At 40.3% G+C, this 22,367-nt stretch overlaps 1 protein-coding gene across 2 annotated transcripts in view; it reads left to right on the plus strand.

Annotated features, from left to right (window-relative positions):
- The window catches only part of GPC6 (glypican 6), a 1,199,462-nt gene that overhangs the window by 1,140,727 nt on the left and 36,368 nt on the right, over window positions 1-22,367 (plus strand). The gene's annotated exons all lie outside the window — the stretch shown is intronic.

A 22,367-nucleotide genomic window follows, 5' to 3' on the forward strand; every position in this document is an offset into this window, starting at 1 on the left:
TAACACTTTCCAATGCTATGTGTAGCACAAAAAATAGCCGAAGAATTCAACTAAAGGTTCTGGAAGGTGTGTTCTCATCATGAGCATGCCCTCAGCACAGTCCCTGCTATTCGGTAAGCTCTAGGCAAATGCTGAATGAATCGATAAGCAAATGAGTGCAAAATGAAAAGAATGCAGACAGCAAGATGAATTGGCATTATCTGAGAAGGCTTCAGACCTGAGACTGCTCTTAAACTAAGCTGCAAGGCAGAGCTTACAAATTGTCAGCCATCAGTGTTAATCTATCTATACAGATGTGTTTCATTCAGCCCATGCTGTGATGATGATGGTGGTGGGGATGACGGTGATGATGATCATGATGAAGACAAGGATGGAAGTGGAGAGAAGATTTTAAAACCAGGAGATTCCATGTTCAAATCCATATATTTCTATTGTAAAACAAACTCTACCTCTCCTGGCTCCTGTGTCCATGTGGCATGATGCCAAGGCCAGTGGCTCTTCTTTTTTTTTTTGAGACAGAGTCTCACTCTTGTTGCCCAGGCTGGAGTCCAGTGGTATGTTCTCAACTCACTCCAACCTCTGCCTCCCAGATTGAAGCTATTCTCCTGCCTCAGCCCCCCAAGTAGCTGGGATTACAGGCACCCACCACCACACCTGGCTAATTTTTGTATTTTTAGCAGAGACAGGGTTTCACCATTTGGTCAGGCTGGTCTCAAACTCCTGACCTCAAATGATCCTCCCGCGTCGGCCTCCCAAAGTGCTGGGATTACAGGGGTGAGCCAACGCGCCCGGCCGTGGCTCTTCTCTTTCTTCGGCCATCGTCCTCCAGGGTTGCACCATGTTCCACCCTCTCAGTCTTCTTCCCAACCAAGGCCAAGTGTCAGTTACCTTTTATTTTCATGCATGCACTATTGCTTTCTTCTGGAAGAGAAAATAATCCCCATACACATCGTACTGAAAGTGTAAAAATGCAAAAGTAGTCCATGAGGGAGTCATGTTTCAAGGGAAAAGTGTGAGACTATCTCTTGTGAAAATGAATGAGGAAATGAAATGATGAAATTGTATGCTATTAATATCAATCTAAATGTGTCTATGAAAAGAACAGAAATTGCTTCCCTACGTTATCAGTTGCTACCTTCTCAGTGAGGCCTTCCATGAGCATCCACCTCCACACATGCTTCCAGTACCCCCCTCCACTTTAGTTTTCACTTTAGCACATGCCATGTATATTTTTATTGTATAATTCTTTTTTTAACTTAATTTCAAGTTCTGGGATACATGCGCAGGACATGCAGGTTTGTTACATAGGTAAACGTGTGCCATAGTGCTTTGCTGCACCTATCAACCCATCACCTAGGTATTAAACCCTGCATGCATTAGCTATTTATCCTGATGCTCTCCCTCCCCCTGCCCCCACAACAGGCCCCAGTGTGTATTGTTCCCCTCCATGTGTCCATGTATTTTTATTGTTCAGCTCCCACTTATAAGTGAGAAAATGCTGTTTGGTTTTCTGTTCCTGTGTTAGCTCCATCCATGTCCCTGCAAAGGACATGTCCCTGCAGCTCCATCCATGTCCCTGCAAAGGACATGATCTTGTTCCTTTGTCTGGCTGCATAGTATTCCATGCTGTACCTGTACCATATTTTCTTTATCCAGTCTATCCTTGATGGGCATTTAGGTTGATTCCATGTCTTTGCTATTGTAAATAGTGCTGTAATGAACATACACGTGCATGTGTCTTTATAACCGGATGATTTATATTCCTTTGGGTGTATACCCAGTAATGGGATTGCTGAGTCAAATGGCATTTCTGGTTCTAGGTCTTTGAGGAATCACCACACTCTTTTCCACAATGCTATATATTTTACTGGTTTATTTCATTTGTTGTTGGAATCCTGTAATGCAAATGTAGGCTCCATAAAGGAAGGGGTTTTTGCCCTCTTTTGTTCACTACTTCATCCCTGGTACCTAGGAGAGTACCTGAAAAAGAGTAGATGTTTGATGAATGAACAAACAAACTCAGCTCGCTTCTCTAATTTACCTTATCTGCATGATCTGCCTGAAAGGATGAAGCAGCTGTGGATAGGCTAAGAGAAGAGCCATCACTCCTGGTGAAGGAAGTTACTTCTGGCAAGTAACATAAGCAAAGGCTTGAGCTGGCAGGGAGCACGTGGAAAGGGAAATAGGGCTCTGTGAGAAGTAGAGCCTAATTAAAATGAAAAATGTAGCTGGGCATGGTGGCATGCATCTGTAATCCAAGCTACTTGGAAGGTTGAGGCGGGAGGGTTGTTTGAGCCCAGGAGTTCAAAGCTGCAGTGAGCTAGGATTGCACCACTGGACTCTGGCCTGGACAGCAGAGTGAGACCCTGTCTCAAAAAAAGAAAAGGTAAAACTGAAATAATGCATTTAAAATGGAAAATGTGTCATGGAGTTGCCAGTTAAGAATCCATGATTGATAGATGTGAACAAGACACCACTCGTCTGTCCCCTGTCATCAATCTGGACCATTGCCCACCCCACCTGGCTTTCCCAGCGCCATAACTGTGTATCCTTCTGGACCCCACCTGGGCTGTTCTAGCACCCTTCAATGATTCTCCAGAAAAAATACTAAACTGCTCACAGTAGACTATAAAACCCTGTAAGATCTCCTGGCCCACTTCTCTGGCCCCAACTCCTGCCTCTCCAACATATGCACTTTGCCTTTCAGTTGCACTAAACTAACTACTTTCCAAACCCTTAGTGGGCTTGGTCCACATGAGCCTTTCAACATGGGCTCCATCTGATTGGGAGCCCCAACACCAGCTCATTCTTCAAGATCAGCTCAGAGAGACAGAGAGACCCCTGTGGGAGCTTCTCCCTAGAGCCCCTACTTGGCAGACCCAGGACCATCTGATGCTCCGCGGGTAATACTTATCCATCAGAAGCTGCATGCATCGCCTGTAAGGTACGGCGTGAACACACATTCTGCGGCACTCTTGGCCAACTGATGGTACCCAGGCCTTGAGAATGCCTCCCTCGCTCCTTGAACCCTCCCTAGAAATTGATTGGTTTTCTCATTAAGTGGTCACAGTCCTAAGGTACCACCACCGTGTGTCTATTTTCATTGGTCCTGAGTTAACCTGTTATGCCCTATCCCCTTTACTGTGGTGTAAGTGCCCTTACCTTTTCCCATTTGATCTCAGTTTAATCAACTTTGGGTCACTGGTTTCTGCTCTTGAAAAAACATACTCTACACTCAGCTTTCATTCTTCTCAACTCAGTTCTTGTCAATGTTGACATCACGTTGTACTACTGTCTGTTTTTATGTCTATACCTCCACAGAAGAGAAAGCTCCTTGAAAGTAGAACCGATGTCCTTTTCATCTTTGTAGCCCCAATGCCTAATGCGGTATCTTGCACAGAGAAAACCCTTAATGAATGTTTGTTGACAGAATGCATGAACACATGCAGCGATACAGCCATTGCCATTGGTCTTTAAGAGAAAGGACCATGGCACTTTGGGAAGCCGAGGAGGGTGAATTACCCAACATCAGGAGTTCAAGACCAGCCTGACCAGTATGGTGAAACCCCATCTCTACTAAAAATACAAAAATTAGCCTGGTGTGGTGGCATGCACCTGTAGTTCCAGCTACTCAGGAGGCTGAGACAGGAGAATTACTTGAACCCGGGAAGCAGAAGTTGCAGTGAGCTGAGATAGTGCCACTGCACTCCAGCCTAGGCGACAGAGCAAGACTCCGTCAAAAAAAAAAGAAAAAGAAGAAAAGAAAAAGGACCATGAATTAAGTTATGGCAGCAGTACTACATATTCAAAAAACTAAGTAAAGAAAATAAAGACAGATTTTTTTTAATTACTGCAATCAGGTTCATTGGTCATGAGAACCTGACCTATAGGCTTAGAAGAAGTGAAAAGATGGATATAAAAAGCTAGACTAAATCTGAAAATTAAAAGACCTTTCAGAGAAAGAAAAAAAAGTTGAAGTCACAGGGTTGAGCTTGCCCTGGAGAGATCACACTGCCTACTCTTTAACCCCATGGGTCTGAGTTTTCAGATTTCCCGTGTATCAGGATGAGTTGGGGATACAAGTTAAGAGTGCGAATCTCCAGACTGCAGGTCTAGTACCTGTGTCTGTACTGAGAGCACATTGTGTGAACACCTCGGCATGGTGACCCCAGGACCACCTATGCCTTAACCATTTTTGATCAGGGAAAAGCTCTTTCCCTTGTAAGGATGACTACAGAGTTTCCATGATTTTCCAGGATACTCAGCATGTTTTTCCTGAAATCCTCTTTTTCATCATGTTTTAGGAAAGCCTGTTCTAATGGCTTTGTTTTCAGAAAAAAACTGTTTTTAAAATGTCAAGCGAAAGAGATTTCTAAGTGTCACTTCTTGTTGTGGAGTCACCTTTTTGGACCAAAAAAAGTAAAATCAAGTTCTGGACAAAAGTTCTAGCTCCTCTGAAGTTTGTCCTTTCCTCTCGACCATACAAATAATGGAGAAGGGGAACTTACTGGTATATCTCATTTAGGCACTTGGATAAATAACACCCCACTTTCAGTTATCTTAGGAAAAAACATTGAAAAACCCTCTTACCTTTTTGAGGACAAAAGAAGCAAATTGAAAATGCACTAGGCCTTTTTTAAATATTTGTGATTTGGCTTGAAAAAGAAGGTCGGTTTTCCACATAGGAAATAATTTGAAGAAATAAAATGAAAACTATTTTCAAAAGACTGTTTAACTTTCCTTTAATTATACTAAAAAGAATAATAAAGAGAATGAAACATATTGGAATTTGTGATTTATGGATCACCATGGCATAGTATAAAAATTCAGAAGTAGCTTCTAATGAGAAAAATACAAAAAATAATATCAGCGAATTTTATATTTATTAATCTAGGGGAAAAATTGAGAGGTTAGGGTTCCATTCTGTTCAGAAAGACTCACAGTGTAACCTCACATGCCAGCATGATCATTATACTATGACTTTCCAATGCATCAGGAATAAAACATAAGGCTCTTCAAAGAAGTAATAGAAAAGCAACCTAATATTGAGGCTAACTTGACACAAATCGTTCTAATTATTTACATTCAGAGCTCCTTTTGCTGAGACCTTTTTTTTGAAGAGATAAAGGCTATTTTCTAAGTACCACTGCTTAGCTACCAAATCTATTAACAGAAAGCCCCTGGCGTTTGATCTTTAAGATTCCAGTGTGCTTCCAGTACTGTTTTTATACTTATCTGCGATAGAAAGGTGATTCCTCCAAGTGCTTTGGATTTGGTTGAATCAGATTTACTGTCTGGCTTCTCAACCTTATTCCCAAGTGCAATGTAATAGGAAAATGCAAAGCCCTTTCAAGTCCCCATGGGTTCCTATGGCAGGGTGGTGAAAATTTTCTTTACTACTTTTCATTTCATAAGAGAAATAGTCTCAAGGAGAGGATTTCTAATGCAATGTTGTTAGATACAGACCATTAAATATGTAGGGCTGGCTTTCCAGCCTACATATGCAGCCCTATGGGAAAACTCTCCCTTTGTCATGGAAACCCAGGGGAGGAGTTGGTCTGTGCTGTTTTATGAATAAAAAATCCAGAAGGGGAACTCTTTTTCCATTTTAAAGCCAGGAGGAGTTTTTAGGACTTTCATTTTTTCACACTTGCCTGTTAGAGAAATGGCATAAGTTTTATGGTATTGTGCATCTAGAATGTTCTTAGCACCACCTGAAAATTATTATTTCCGCTGATAGTTAAGATAGATGATAGATGACTGATCGATGATAGATGATTGATTGATTGATTGATTGATTCAGGGACAGTATAATCCACTGTTATACATAACCAGAAGCATAATTGGGCAAATAGCATTTGATTCATCTGTCTTTGGACCTCCTAAAGGAAGATGGGCTGATTTAAAATGTTATCTTGAAAAATGTATAGTCTTGTATTTGTTTGGAGGGTTCTAGACATAGGCATTGTTAGAAATGGTTTAGAAAATTAGGAAAGGCTACTCAAACCATAGTGGCGTTAAAAAAAAGGCCAAGAATTAGGAAATTGTTTGTAGGGCTGCTAGAATCACAATGGTGTTGGAGAAGGTCTAGAACATTAGCATGGACTGATAATTCAGGGAAGAGTACAAAGATGTCCAGAGGGCTATCCTCCTCCCCCCAAATATATTTTCCATCTTTTTTGAAATGAGTGAGACCTACCAATAGGCACAGGGCTTTTCAAATGCATTCACACTCTCCAGTTCACCAGTTCTGTTGTAATGGTTAATTTGAGACTGCAGGCTCTGGGCCCCCACTGCTAAGGCTCAAAACCAGGCCCTACTACTTGTGCTATGTGATCAAGGCCAAGAGACTTCACTCTTCACTGCCTCAGTGTCTTCACTGTTCGTGTGAGGTTGTGGTGATTAAACAATGAGATAGGAGTGATGGGTGTAGCATGGGGCCAGCCACTTAGTGAGGATTTGATGACATCTCACTAAACAAAAATGTCACCATAGAAATGCAATTCTCAGTTATCGCATCTGTAAAGTTGAGACCTCAACAGCTACCTTTCAAAATTTTTTACAAATTGGAAGCAATTATGGATTTGCTTGCTGAGTGTCCAATAGGTATGGTAGCCATCACTGTTGTTATCATAATTTTTTATCAACACCTGTCTCACTCCTTGTTGTACAGGTCAAGAAAACCCAACTAGATCATAGCTTCTTGAAGACAAGCAGGCTTCATGGGATACTACCTGCATAGTTGCACAAGGCCCAGTGTTTAGAAGTACATGACGCTCTGTAGTTGCCACGTTCAAATTCCTAATAATATTTAAACAGGGAACCCTGCATTTTCATTTTGCACTGGGCTTTACAAATTACGTAGCTGATGCTGAGGACAGGGACTGTTTCTAACTTGGTTTTATAAACTTTGTCTTCCAGGCACAGTTCTTTATACACAGTAGGTTTGCATTAGATGTTTCTTGAAGTGAATGGGCATTGCCACTAATTAATAATAACTGAACATGAAAATCATTTATTCAATGCCCACTTTCGGAAATCCAGGCTCCTCCTGAGCTTATAAAGTCCTTTTGTGGACAGGCCTTTGGCCAATAACAAGAATCAATAGCAACAATAATCATTCCAAGTAAATCTTGTAAATGTAGAAATGGATTGAGTATTTGCAGGATGTACTTCATAAATTCAAACAGGAAGGTTGGTTAAATGTTTAAAATTGTTGTTTGGAACAGATTAAAGGGTGCAAAAAATGTTAGCAAAATCACTTGGGAAAGGTGGTTTCTAATGTTTTTAATATTGGCACAGTTAGTAACTGACTTTAAATCCTTCCTTGATCAACATAAAAAGACATTTCAAGGGAAAGGAAATAAATGGTAATGCCATTAACCATCACACATTGTAGAAGTACCTATTATAAAAAATCCTTTCTAAGTTTTACTGTTCTGGATCTAAGCTTATTTCATAGAAATAAAGATACACTTGATTTCATTTTGGAATATTAATGAGACTGAAATAAGCTTAAATTTTTCTTTGACTCATTAAGCTGGAAAGTCAAAGTGCTAAAAATATATACTTTTGCTTCAACATAGACTGAAATGGATACAAAGAATTTTGTGTCAGGGGGAATTTAACTTAGAGTAAAAGGACCTATCGGGGGAAATTTGAAGCAATTGTAATGTAGAATTTGGCTATTACACATAAACATATGTCTATATTCATCATGTAGCTTTACTTGTCAAAAAATATCTATCTTAAAACTTGTACAGTCAGAAAAAGTATCAATAACATAAAATTTCACAGCCCCCTTTTAGAACTATGGCCTTAACATTTTGTAGGGAAATAAAGCTTTGGTTAACCTTGGCTCTGGTAGACCTCATTAAAATAACAGCCTGTCAGTTTCAAGTTTAAAATAACAGGGTTGTCAGTTTTATATGCAGTGGAACAATCTACAATTTTATTCTCGGGGATAAGACTGGGAAGGGGGTGAAAGGTGGACAAAGATTGGACAACACTGCCATCTGGTGGTCATAATGAAGGTGGCCTCTAAATGCCTGCAGATGAGGCTGGACCATCTTGAAGGAAAAGAGGGTGATGTCAGGCTGCTTTGAGCAAGTCATTGTATCGACTTTTTGATAGCCTTTTGCCTTTAAAATGTAGGTACATGCCCAGAGCCTAGATGCAATTTATAATCTCAAAGTTACAGTAAATCAATAATAAACTCTGCTCTTTCGTAATCTTTAATCCCTGCATATCCATGATTTGATAAAATTAATTTTCAAGAGAATGAAATCTTGTGAAAAGAATTAGATTCAACAAAAACTTTATTTTACTTTAAGTTCTGGGATACATGTGCAGAACGTGCAGGTTTGGTACATAGGTATACATGTGCCATGGTGGTCTGCTGCACCTATCAACCCATCATCTACGTTTTAAGCCCCACATGCATTACATATTTGTCCTAATGCTCTCCTTCCCCTTGCCCCCACCCCCCGACAGGCCCTGGTGTGTGATGTTGCCCTTCCTGTGTCCATGTGTTCTCGTTAGATTCAACGAAAACTTTCAAAAAATATTTTCCTTTATTAAAACCACCACATATCTGGTGTTTTATTGCATGAGTATCTTGTGAGAAATTCATCAAACTGATGATATATGATTTGTATACTTTTCTGGATGATTATTAAACTTCAGTAAAAATAAATAAATGCAAACCAAAAAAATCTGTTCATAGGCAAAATTTTGATGGATGTCACAAAGCTGGATGGAACATGTTCCCATTTATATAAACTGAAGCAATTCTAGACATAGGCTGGATTCGAACAGACTTCTACTGTAACCTAACTTCGACTCAGTTCTTTCCTGCTGTACTTTGGACAGTTGACTGGGGGTATGGAGTAGGGGCAGGAGAGTGAGGTCAGAGAAAAATGAGTTCTGTTGATTTGAAATGCAACCTACTCAAAAAGTTCAGAAGAAGATACTGAACTCTCTAATGTTGAGCTAATAGCCCACCTTTAGTTCATTCAGACAACCCCTAGCCTAGGAACCATGCTCAACCCCTCTCAGTAGCAACTGGCCCCCTCTCCTGACGTGCTTAGGAAGGACCGTAGACCATGCCCTCAATACGGTAGCCACCAGCCATACATGGCTATTGACCACTAGGGATGTGCTGTAGACAGAACTGAGATGAGCTCTAAGTGAAAAACCCACAACAGATTTTGAAACCTGTGCCATCTAACATGGCAGCCATTAACAATGTGTGACTATTGAGCAATGGAGATGTCCGGTGGAATGAATTGAGATGGACTGTAAGTATAAAATACAAACTAGGCTTTAAAGACTTAGTACCAGAAAATAATAAAGAATATACAATATCTCATTTAAATGTTTCGTGTTCACTATGTATTGAAACAATGTTTTGAATAAGTTGTGTTAAACAAAACATAACATTGAAGTTAGCTTCAACTTACTTTTTTTTAAATGTGGCAACTAGAAAATTTAAAATTACACCTGTAGCTCCTTTGCAGCTTACATTATGTTTCTACTGGATATTGCTGCCTTCAGGCTCTCATTGCTTCTTCGAACAGGATGGCCATTTTGCTATTTTACAAGTTGTTTTCTCTCTCACTGGAGCTAAAGTGGGCTGCCTATGACACCTCTGCAGCTTGTAGGAGACTAAGAGGACCCATTTAGGTTATTGGATGCTTATGATGCAAAGGTGAAAGTCAAGCAAAATTATGTCACCTGGGTCTAATCATAAGCAGAGTAAATGGTACTCCCTGGTTGGTGCCCCATGGGGTAAATTGGATCTTTAAGGTAACCAGATGGCTCTCAGGAACAGGTAATTTACCTCACTGGGGTAAGAACTTGATTTGCAAGAAAGAATACAGTTTAGTCCCCCAATGCCATATGTCCCCATGGTGACATTTGTACTCATTAAGTACTTCCAGTTCCAAGTGCCCTAGCAATGTATGAACTTAAATTCCCACTTTCTCCCTTATTGTAAAATACTGATTTTACTTCTCACACCCTACAACCCTTAAATGTGTGAGCCATTTTTAATGCTCGTTTATGTGTATATATCATCTTTCCTCCACTGGGTGGTTAATTGAAGGCAGGACCATGTCCTTTAAGTCACTGTATGCCCAGGACCTTAAAAAGGCCCAGTACATTGTAGATACGAATCAAGTGTGTGTGCCTGCCTGTGTGCAGCTGTGTGTGAGGGTGGGGGTGTTTAGTTGGAGTGACTATCCATAAACAGACCCTAAGCAACCAATTATCTATAATATAGGGAAGCTTACAAGGAAGATGCCCCTCCCTATGGCAGTAAACTTATTTTGCAAATAAGGGCATGTAGAATTTACATGTCATTTACAATTTCATTTGAAGACCCAGAATTTGAACTTGCCCTTCTGCCTACTCTGCCGATTGTTCATTTATTCATTCGCTATTATTGAATACAACCAAAAACCAGGCATTGTGCTAGGAGATGGGACACACATCTGCTATGAGGTGGTGAGCACAAAGGACAGAGGCCCTGCCCCTATGTCACCTGCAGCTGGGAGGGAGGCCCACAACCATGATGAATAGGCAAATCTTTATGGTAGGTAAAACCAAACAGATCTCTGTGAGCACATATTCTGGGGAGGTCCTAGTTGAAACCCATAGAAAGACTTTCAGCTAAATCATACTCTTCTCTCCAATGTGTAGACTTTACATTTGAGTAAGAGTTCATAGACAGCCTTGGGTGCCGTGGTTTACATTCTTAGAGATATTTATTAGTATCTCATCCTATTGTTCCTAGAATTCCCTTAGGCTAAAATCTTTGGTATTTGAACTGGAACCAGTTCCCAGTTAAACCCAGGAAGAAAAAAGGCAGATCATTGTATTATAGCATAAATATAACACAAGAAATGTAAAAGTAGCATTTATTATGCACCACACAATGCAAGTCTACATAGTTAAGTATAAATCAAATCATATATGCCCAAAAGACATTTATATGCTTTTGGTTGCCTATTCCATAAAAGATTTATGGCAACCCGTCTCTACCCTAAATGGCTTTAGAATTTAGATAAATCTGATTTCCACCTACTAGTTGCTGAATATTTTCCTATGCTGCATCTAAATTACTTTTCCAATGTGTGTGCATCTTTGTGGGTACTCTCGCTGTTGGATGGAATCATGTTTGCAATATCTTACTTAAGATAAGTAAGATATCATGCTCAGTGACACCACTCTTGGGTGAGCAAAAGGTGTTTCTTGTTTCCTGGTAAGTTCCAAATGTCTGTAGGCTTCAGAGAAAGAGACCAGAATACACATCTATTTCTCAGCTTCGGTGTGGAAGAATAAAGCCACCAAACTGTTGGAATTAAATAACGAATTCTAAAATATTCGGAAATGCCTAAACTTGAAGTGAAATGCTTTGCAATGCCTCCTCCCCCTTTTTTAATTAGCAGACTTACTTGTCCTGGATTTCATTCCCTGAAGATGAAATTTCAATATTTTCAGAGTAACTTCAGGTAGCTATGAGCTTAACTGAATCACTGTGGTATGCCAATCACAGGTAGAAATAGAGATGGAAATTCTCTATGAGTTTCCTAAGTATCATCAAAGGCCCTGTGAAGGGGTTGTACATTTGAAGTAAGAGTTGGCAAAGAATCTGAATTTTTCAGCAAAACTAAATGTTCAAACATTAAACTTTTTCTCACATTGGCAAAATTGAGCTATTAAATATTGGAGTGCTCTCTGGCAGTTTTCCAAATCAGGGCTAATTTCCAGGTTAGTCCTATACAAAGGGGTCAATCCTATGCCACTAGCATCATCTTGTTAGCTATATCAGGAAATTGAGGAAATATGGAGGAAATTTGCCTTTCAAACCACAAAGAACTTCCAAAAGGTTTCATTCCATAATGATGATAGAATAGATGATGGTAGGAGCAGAGGTCAGGTTTAAAATAAAATATCCAAAATACTTCAAGGTGCCTTATATAACTGCTAGAAATACTGAATTCATTCTCTTCTTTTGAAAACGCACCTGAGATCTTCCAATCCAGCATTATGAAGACTGCATATCTAATGACCTAATTTAGAATCAGCACTTGTCACAATCCATGCTCTAAATCATGGCAAGTTCCTTGGGGATGTCTACCTCCATACAGCAAAAATAATGCCTGAGAAAAGATAGAGGCCGAAGTTAGCCACCAAGAATGGAGCTGTTCTCCAAAGCAGAGAGCGAGAGAGCAGATGGGACAGACCTTTGGTCAGCAGTGAATCAAAAGGAGCATTTACCAGGGGCTAGGCAGAGAAAAGTAGAATCCACTCACAATTTGAAACCAGGTAGAGCTTGCAAAGGAACAAAGCCAGACAAGAGAGAAAAGTTGAGGGCTCAGTCTCAATGCCAAGAGAGGAGGAAGAATAAGAATGTGCTTCTGCTATGTGCTCAAGCTCTGTTCATAAAGACCCAGAACCGCCTAGCGAGGGGAGATGACGCGGCTTAGGTCAAAGCAACAAATCCCAAGTCCTCCTTCATTGATATCTGTCATTAGAAACATTTAAATAGAGTCTAAATGAGCCTGTCAAGAATGCTCTAGAAGCATTGGACTGACTGTGAGAGCTCTGCTAAGCCTTTAAATTCCATAATTCAGCAATAAAACTACTCCTTTAAATCATTGCTATTTCTCAGTCTTGAAAAGTAAATAGTGCCACATTTGAGGTACCTTGCTGCAAAGCAATACTTTGACTTGGTCTGGATTCCCAAAGAACAAATGACTTCTTGTGTTTTTCTTTTCACTATTGAATTCAATAGATATTAGTTCAATGTCAGACTGTGTCATCTCTCAAGGACGTGTAGGATGCCTACTGCACTTAATGCCATAGGGAATGAGGCACAATCAGAACATCAGGTACAAACATGAAGATTTGAAATTTTGTTGTTGTTTTCTTAAAATCTGCTGCAAAAATCTAACCTGAACAGCAGTAGGAAGATATTTCTGATATCTCCCACATTTATCCCAATTTGAGGACCAGGATTTTGCCTGAAAAGGACCCCATCTATCTTTTCAGGGGCATGCATGCCCTTAATATGGTGTGATCAGCTATCCAAGAAACTCCAAGCCTAAAACCAGACAGGATTATTCAGACTGAACTTTTCAACACATTCTCAATTCCCTACGAAACTCAACAAAACTAAGCATTGTGTTTTCAAACCTTCAAAGATTCACTTCCTACTTTTTAAAAATTTTTATTTATATCCTTCTTAGTCTTTCCTACAAAACATGTGTTTGTCAACTCGGGAGTAATGTTAAAAGTACCGGCCGGGCACCATGGCTCACACCTGAAATCCCAGCACTTTGGGAGGCTGAGGCGGGCGGATCATGAGGTCAAAAGATCAAGACCATCCTGGCCAACGTGGTGAAACCCCATCTCTACTAAAAATACAAAAATTAGCTGGGCATGGTGACACACGTCTGTAGTCCCAGCTACTCGGGAAGCTGAGGCAGGAGAATCGCTTGAACCCAGGAGGCAGGGGTTGCAATGAGCCGAGATCGCACCACTGCACTCCAGCCTGGTGACAGAGCAAGACTCTGTCTCAAAAAAAAAAAAAAAAAAAGTACCACACCACCGCGAAAATATATGTCATGTGGAAACAGACTAGAAATTATCATTGAACTCCCTGGGAACATATGATAGAGCCCAAAATGTTGGAGTGTTTTTAGGTTGAATAGTGTCTTGAGGGCTCTGTAAAATGCTGGGTGTAACATATGGTCAAAGTCGGCTTTAGGTTCACTGACAAACTGCATTCAACAGAACCCTGCTATCATCCCCAAGACTTATTTAGAAGTTTCCTGAAAGAAAACATGTTATTAGTACAAGCAATTTCTCCACCAAGCATTACAAAACCTACCCAAACATTACATTACAGAGGGGCCAATCTGAGACATGAAAAATGACACCAAAGAGTTTCATAAACACAGAATAAAGGGAAAACTGATGTTCTAGTGAAGACAGTGCTAAAAGCCATTATCAGAAGATATGGATTACGTCCTCTAAGAATACGAGGGAGGGAGATTGTGTTTATAGATATTTGGCCACGTCAGAAAAAAAAAAATATTCTATCTGAGACTTAGGAACTTTAAATACTCTCCTCCAGAGTGCATGTGTCTCCCGAGGGAGTGAGAGAAGCTGTGAACAGGTACATTCACAGACCTTGTTTGGTTGCTGAAGGAGTATGCGTGACTTGAATTCTGATGCAGGCTCACACAGTGAATCAAATGATTTGGTGCTGTCAGAAAAGACCATTCTTCTCTAGAGTAAAGCTGGATGAGGTCACTGTCTCCAAAACTGGATTATATTAAATTCTTAGGTTGCAAAAATTGTTTTGTGTATGGTGACTTTCCCTTAACTTGACCAAGTAAAACGGCCTTGTCCCTGAGCAAAAACCAGCCTGCCTTCATGTCTTTAAACAGATTGTTTTCCAAAGCTTACAAATGACCTCCAGCCTATAAAATATTCACATTGGTTTTTTTCCTTCAATATTTATTATTTAGAGTGTAGCCCTTTAAATATTCATATTTTTCTAAAGATATGGTATATATTATTTACATCTGGTCACATTACATTTTCATAGTGATGAAATGGACACATTGGAATCTTTCTGAAGTCAGGAACAAATAGGGTGTTGGGCCAGGTGCACACAACAGGTAGCCAGTGAGGTGGATTTGCGTCCAGAGATGATTGAGGGAAAATGGCAGGTGGCCTTCTCACAGTGACTACTCAGGAAAGATCCAGAGGAAATAAAGGGTCCAGGGTAGATGGACTTGGGGCCTCCTGTGGGTAGGTAGACAGCCATGGGCTGAAGGAGAAAGTCAAATATGTCTCATCAGAGAATTCACATGGGATACAAAAGCAATAATGGAGTTCACAAACACAACTCAGAATTCAACAGGTCACCTCCTTAGAAAACCAAAGGGAAGGTGTTGGAATGTGCTTATGAGGATTGCAAAGACCCTTTAAGATGGGATTTATTCCATTTTTAATCAAATTCTCATGCTTTTTCCTTAAGCCAAGATTGTTTTTGAGGTCCCCCAGGTGTCCATCTTACCTGTGTAAATTACAACTGGAATGACATTTAAGATAATAGTAGTCTGGAATCCTAATTAGAAGATTGGGGGGATCATCTGAGATCTCTCTCTCTTGCTCTGGGGGTAATCGGGTCAAGGAAAATGAGTTTTGGTGTTTTTTTGTTTTTTGGGGGTTTTTTTCCCTAAAAGCCTGAATGAATTTGTCCATGCCTCCTTTACTCTCTAAAGTTACATTTGGCAAGAAGTCGCTGGCAGGCAATCAATCATTTTTGAAATCTTACTTCCCTTAGCAGATCATCAGCAATGCTGTTCGTGTATTTATTCATTTGACAAATATTTATCAAGCACTGGTACACACAAAGCTCTGTTTACTGAGTCTCTGGCTGCGGAGCAGTTATTCCCTGGGAGCCAAGAAAGTACAGCTGTTCTTTAGCAAATGAGTAGCTGAAGATTAGAGTGGTGGCTAAAAGCCATGGCTTCTACATGGACAAAATCATCCTGTTCTTGGAGGCTAAAACTTGGGAGGCTGTAATGCATTATTTTTGTTTTCGATCCCTGGGTGAAACTTATTAATTATTCTGCTTCCTAATCTTTCCCATGACAAGAGTTCAGCAACCACAAAAGAACAAATAGCAGCGAAGCCTTATTTGCTTGAGAAGGAATATGGTGGTGTTCCCAGGGAGGGAATTTCCAGACAAATTAATATGTGCTCCCACAGCCCTTTGCTTAGCTAGGACTATAATGTTTGTTCCGTGTCTGTTACCCCCACTAGGCAGTGCTACAAACCCTTCAAGGACAGAGACTGTGTACAAGTCATATTTTGCGTTCCCAGAGTCTACTATAAAACCTGTCTTCTAAAAGGCACGTTAGAAGTGTTTAATGAAGGAATACTAGCCACAAAAGCCTTTTTTCTTATTTAACCAATGTTTTGGAACTTTTTCTGAACTGTACTACATTTTCTTGTCTCATTAAATCGATTTCATTGAATGTTATTGAATTTTTACTTGCTAAGTCACTGATTTAAAATATATGGTATGAGTCCCTGTGCTATAGACTGGCGATCTGCAAATATTTTTGGTCTTGCACCTCTATCAGCAAAATATTCCAAATGATAAACAACCAGAGTACCTATAAATATTTATACATAAATTGTAACATAAGCACTACTGAATTAACACATTCTGTACCTCATGAAATTTACATAAAACAGAAACTTTTGAAAGATGAGAAAAAGATATTCTTTTTTATTTCTATTTTGTAATGTTCCAGATGTATCAAGAATAAGAGGAATATGATGCCTGCCATTATATTGTTTACTTGTGCTTGCTTTGTTTGAAATGAAAGAAATCCAAAGTTCCTTTTCAAAAGCTATTTAAGTCCTATTCCATTGAATGAGTTAGTTAAAACTAATTAATCTAATCCATAAATGCCTTAGCCAGTACATATGCTGGATCAATACACCAGCAGCAAGTTAATGGTGGTGGAGGTGCCAATGCTGCCCCTCCCCACTATGAAAGTCTTACTCTGTCCCTAAGATAATTGAGAAATGGCCATCCCTGTATGGACTGATTGAAATATCAATCTCTAGATTAAATATTAGGAAAGCTTAATTCCTGTTGTATTTTTATAAAGATAGGAATAGGAATTCTAATCCTGAATCACATTGAATCTCTTGCACACCCCCAGAGATGCACACACACTCCTGTCACCAACCCAACACACATACTTCAAAAACCATAGTTATCAACTACGGCCATAGTAAGCCTAGTGGTTAAGAGTAATGATTCCAGCATCTGCATTTGAATTTGAATCTCATCTCCACCATTTCCTAGATGTGTGGCAAGTTTTTTAGCCTTTCTGAGGCCTGTTTCCTTTTTGTATAAGGGTGTAATGATAATATTTTAGCACCGTCAGAGTTGTGAAGATCGAATGCACGTGAGGGCCTCAGCTCAGTGAAAGCTCACGGTCAATCCCCATTTCTCTGAGTCAATTACTGCCCTCTGCTGAACCCAGCAGTTGCCATGTGCCCTGACAACAAAGTCTTGTCTCTTTCCGAACTTTTCATTATTTTTAACTTTTTCAATACTGAAATGGTGGGGAAAAAAATAGTAAAATGAACATCCATATAACCCTCATACAGATTCAATAATGGTTGACTATTTTGCTATTTTCAAGTAAGTAAAAGATGCAGTGACACATTATCCCTAAGTATCTCAGCGTGAATCTCCTAAAAACAAGGACAGTCTCCTATACAGCCACAACATCATGATCACACTTAAGAAAATTAGCAGTTATTCAATAATATCAACTACTATTTATTCAACATTCAAAAGTATCAAAGTTCTTACTTACAGCTGGGTCCCTACCTCCAAATCCAGGAGTCAGTTTCTCTTCCTTCCTTCCTCTGCCTTCTTTCCTTCCCTCCCTCTTTCCTTCCTTTTTTTTCCTTCTCTTTGTTTCTTTCTTGCCTGCTTGCTTACTTTCTTGCTTTCTTCTTTCACTTGCCCTCTTTTGAAGCATTAAGGTCAGTTGTCTCATATAATATCTCATCACGGGGGAGGGAGGAGCCAAGATGGCCGAATAGGAACAGCTCCGGTCTACAGCTCCCAGCGTGAGCCACGCAGAAGACAGGTGATTTCTGCATTTCCAACTGAGGTACCGGGAGTGCCAGACAGTGGGCGCAGGTCAGTGGGTGCGCGCACCGTGCACGAGCCGAAGCAGGGCTAGGCATTGCCTCACTTGGGAAGCGCAAGGGGTCAGGGAGTTCCCTTTCCGAGTCAAAGAAAGGGGTGACAGACGGCACCTGGAAAATCGGGTCACTCCCACCCGAATACTGCGCTTTTCAGACCGGCTTAAAAAACGGCGCACCACGAGACTATATCCCACACCTGGCTCGTAGGGTCCTACGCCCACGGAATCTCGCTGATTGCTAGCACAGCAGTCTGAGATCAAACTGCAAGGCAGCAGCGAGGCTGGGGGAGGGGCGCCCGCCATTGCCCAGGCTTGATTAGGTAAACAAAGCAGCCAGGAAGCTCTCTCAAACTGGGTGGAGCCCACCACAGCTCAAGGAGGCCTGCCTGCCTCTGTAGGCTCCACCTCTGGGGGCAGGGCACAGACAAACAAAAAGACAGCAGTAACCTCTGCAGACTTAAATGTCCCTGTCTGAAAGCTTTGAAGAGAGCAGTGGTTCTCCCAGCACGCAGCTGGAGATCTGAGAACGGGCAGACTGCCTTCTCCAGTGGGTCCCTGACCCCTGACCCCCGAGCAGCCTAACTGGGAGGCACCCCCCAGCAGAAGCACACTGACACCTCACAAGGCAGGGTAGTCCAACAGACCTGCAGCTGAGGGTCCTGTCTGTTAGAAGGAAAACTAACAAACAGAAAGGACATCCACACCATAAACCTATCTGTACATCACCATCATCAAAGACCAAAAGTAGGTAAAACCACAAAAATGGGGAAAAAACAGAACAGAAAAACTGGAAACTCTAAAAATCAGAGCGCCTCTCCTCCTCCAAAGGAACGCAGTTCCTCACCAGCAACGGAACAAAGCTGGATGGAGAATGACTTTGACGAGCTGAGAGAAGGCTTCAGACCATCAAATTACTCTGAGCTATGGGAGGACATTCAAACCAAAGGCAAAGAAGTTGAAAACTTTGAAAAAAATTTAGAAGAATGTATAACTAGAATAACCAATACAGAGAAGTGCTTAAAGGAGCTGATGGAGCTGAAAACCAAGGCTCGAGAACTACGTGAAGAATGCAGAAGCCTCAGGAGCCGATGCAATCAACTGGAAGAAAGTGTATCAGCGATGGAGAATGAAATGAATGAAATGAAGCGAGAAGGGAAGTTTAGAGAAAAAATAAAAAGAAATGAGCAAAGCCTCCAAGAAATATGGGACTATGTGAAAAGACCAAATCTACGTCTGATTGGTGTACCTGAAAGTGATGGGGAGAATGGAACCAAGTTGGAAAATACTCTGCAGGGTATTATCCAGGAGAACTTCCCCAATCTAGCAAGGCAGGCCAACGTTCAGATTCAGGAAATACAGAGAACGCCACAAAGATACTCCTCGAGAAGAGCAACTCCAAGACACATAATTGTCAGATTCACCAAAGTTGAAATGAAGGAAAAAATGTTAAGGGCAGCCAGAGAGAAAGGTCGGGTTACCCTCAAAAGGAAGCCCATCGACTAACAGCAGATCTCTCGGCAGAAACCCTACAAGCCAGAAGAGAGTGGGGGCCAATATTCAACATTCTTAAACAAAAGAATTTTCAACCCAGAATTTCATATCCAGCCAAACTAAGCTTCGTAAGCGAAGGAGAAATAAAATACTTTACAGACAAGCAAATGCTGAGACATTTTGTCACTACCAGGCCTGCCCTAAAAGAGCTCCTGAAGGAAGCGCTAAACATGGAAAGGAACAACCGATACCAGCCGCTTCAAAATCATGCCAAAATGTAAAGACCATCAAGACTAGGAAGAAACTGCATCAACTAACGAGCAAAATAACCAGCTAACATCATAATGACAGGATCAAATTCACACATAACAATATTAACTTTAAATATAAATGGACTAAATGCTCCAATTAAAAGACACAGACTGGCAAATTGGATAAAGAGTCAAGACCCATCAGTGTACTGTATTCAGGAAACCCATCTCATGTGCAGAGACACACATAGGCTCAAAATAAAAGGATGGAGGAAGATCTACCAAGCAAATGGAAAACAAAAAAAGGCAGGGGTTGCAATCCTAGTCTCTGATAAAACAGACTTTAAACCAATAAAGATCAAAAGAGACAAAGAAGGCTATTACATAATGGTAAAGGGATCAATTCAACAAGAAGAGCTAACTATCCTAAATATATATGCACCCAATACAGGAGCACCAAGATTCATAAAGCAATTCCTGAGTGACCTACAAAGAGACTTAGACTCCCACACATTAATAATGGGAGACTTTAACACCCCACTGTCAACATTAGACAAATCAACGAGACAGAAAGTCAACAAGGAAACCCAGGAATTGAACTCAGCTCTGCACCAAGCAGACCTAATAGACATCTACAGAACTCGCCACCCCAAATCAACAGAATATACATTTTTTTCAGCACCACACCACACCTATTCCAAAATTGACCACATACTTGGAAGTAAAGCTCTCCTCAGCAAATGTAAAGGAACAGAAATTATAACAAACTATCTCTCAGACCACAGTGCAATCAAACTAGAACTCAGGATTAAGAATCTCACTCAAAACCACTCAACTATGTGGAAACTGAACAACCTGCTCCTGAATGACTACTGGGTACATAACGAAATGAAGGCAGAAATAAAGATGTTCTTTGAAACCAACAAGAACAAAGACACAACATAACAGAATCTCTGGGACACATTCAAAGCAGTGTGTAGAGGGAAATTTATAGCACTAAATGCCCACAAGAGAAAGCAGGGAAGATCCAAAATTGACACCCTAACATCACAATTAAAAGAACTAGAAAAGCAAGAGCAAACACATTCAAAAGCTAGCAGAAGGCAAGACATAACTAAAATCAGAGCAGAACTGAAGGAAATAGAGACACAAAAAACCCTTCAAAAAATTAATGAATCCAGGAGCTGGTTTTTTGAAAGGATCAACAAAATTGATAGACTGCTAGCAAGACTAATAAAGAAAAAAAGAGAGAAGAATCAAATAGACACAATAAAAAATGATAAGGGGGATATCACCACTGATCCCACAGAAATACAAACTACCATCAGAGAATACTACAAACACCTCTACGCAAATAAACTAGAAAATCTAGAAGAAATGGATAAATTCCTCGACACATACACTCTCCCAAGACTAAACCAGGAAGAAATTGAATCTCTGAATAGACCAATAACAGGATCTGAAATTGTGGCAATAATCAATAGCTTACCAACCAAAAAGAGTCCAGGACCAGATGGATTCACAGCCGAATTTTACCAGAGGTACAAGGAGGAACTGATACCATTCCTTCTGAAACTATTCCAATCAATAGAAAAAGAGGGAATCCTCCCTAACTCATTTTATGAGGCCAGCATCATTCTGATACCAAAGCCAGGCAGAGACACAACAAAAAAAGAGAATTTTAGACCAATATCCTTGAAGAACATTGATGCAAAAATCCTCAATAAAATACTGGCAAAATGAATCCAGCAGCACATCAAAAAGCTTATCCACCATGATCAAGTGGGCTTCATCCCTGGGATGCAAGGCTAGTTCAATATACGCAAATCAATAAATGTAATCCAGCATATAAACAGAGCCAAAGACAAAAACCACATGATTATCTCAATAGATGCAGAAAAGGCCTTTGACAAAATTCAACAACCCTTCATGCTAAAAACTCTCAATAAATTAGGTATTGATGGGATTTATTTCAAAATAATAAGAGCTATATATGACAAACCCACAGCCAATATCATACTGAATGGGCAAAAACTGGAAGCATTCCCTTTGAAAACTGGCACAAGACAGGGATGCCCTCTCTCACCACTCCTATTCAACATGGTGTTGGAAGTTCTGGCCAAGGCAATTAGGCAGGAGAAGGAAATAAAGGGTATTCAATTAGGAAAAGAGGAAGTCAAATTGTCCCTGTTTGCAGACAACGTGATTGTATAGCTAGAAAACCCCATTGTCTCAGCCCAAAATCTCCTTAAGCTGATAAGCAACTTCAGCAAAGTCTCAGGATACAAAATCAATGTACAAAAATCACAAGCATTCTTATACACCAACAACAGACAAACAGAGAGCCAAATCATGAGTGAACTCTCATTCACAATTGCTTCAAAGAGAATAAAATACCTAGGAATCCAACTTACAAGGGATGTGAAGGACATCTTCAAGGAGAACTACAAACCACTGCTCAAGGAAATAAAAGAGGATACAAACAAATGGAAGAACATTCCATGCTCATGGGTAGGAAGAATCAATATCATGAAAATGGCCATACTGCCCAAGGTAATTTACAAATTCAATGCCATCCCCATCAAGCTACCAATGCCTTTCTTCACAGAATTGGAAAAAAATACTTTAAAGTTCATATGGAACCAAAAAAAGAGCCCACATCACCAAGTCAATCCTGAGCCAAAAGAACAAAGCTGAAGGCATCATGCTACCTGACTTCAAACTATACTACAAGGCTACAGTAACCAAAACAGCGTGGTACTGGTACCAAAACAGAGATATAGATCAATGGAACAGAACAGAGCCCTCAGAAATAATGCAGCATATCTACAACTATCTGATCTTTGACAAACATGAGAAA

This window comes from Gorilla gorilla, chromosome 14 (assembly GCF_029281585.2).
Source record: "Gorilla gorilla gorilla isolate KB3781 chromosome 14, NHGRI_mGorGor1-v2.1_pri, whole genome shotgun sequence".
Taxonomy (NCBI): Eukaryota; Metazoa; Chordata; class Mammalia; order Primates; family Hominidae; genus Gorilla; species Gorilla gorilla.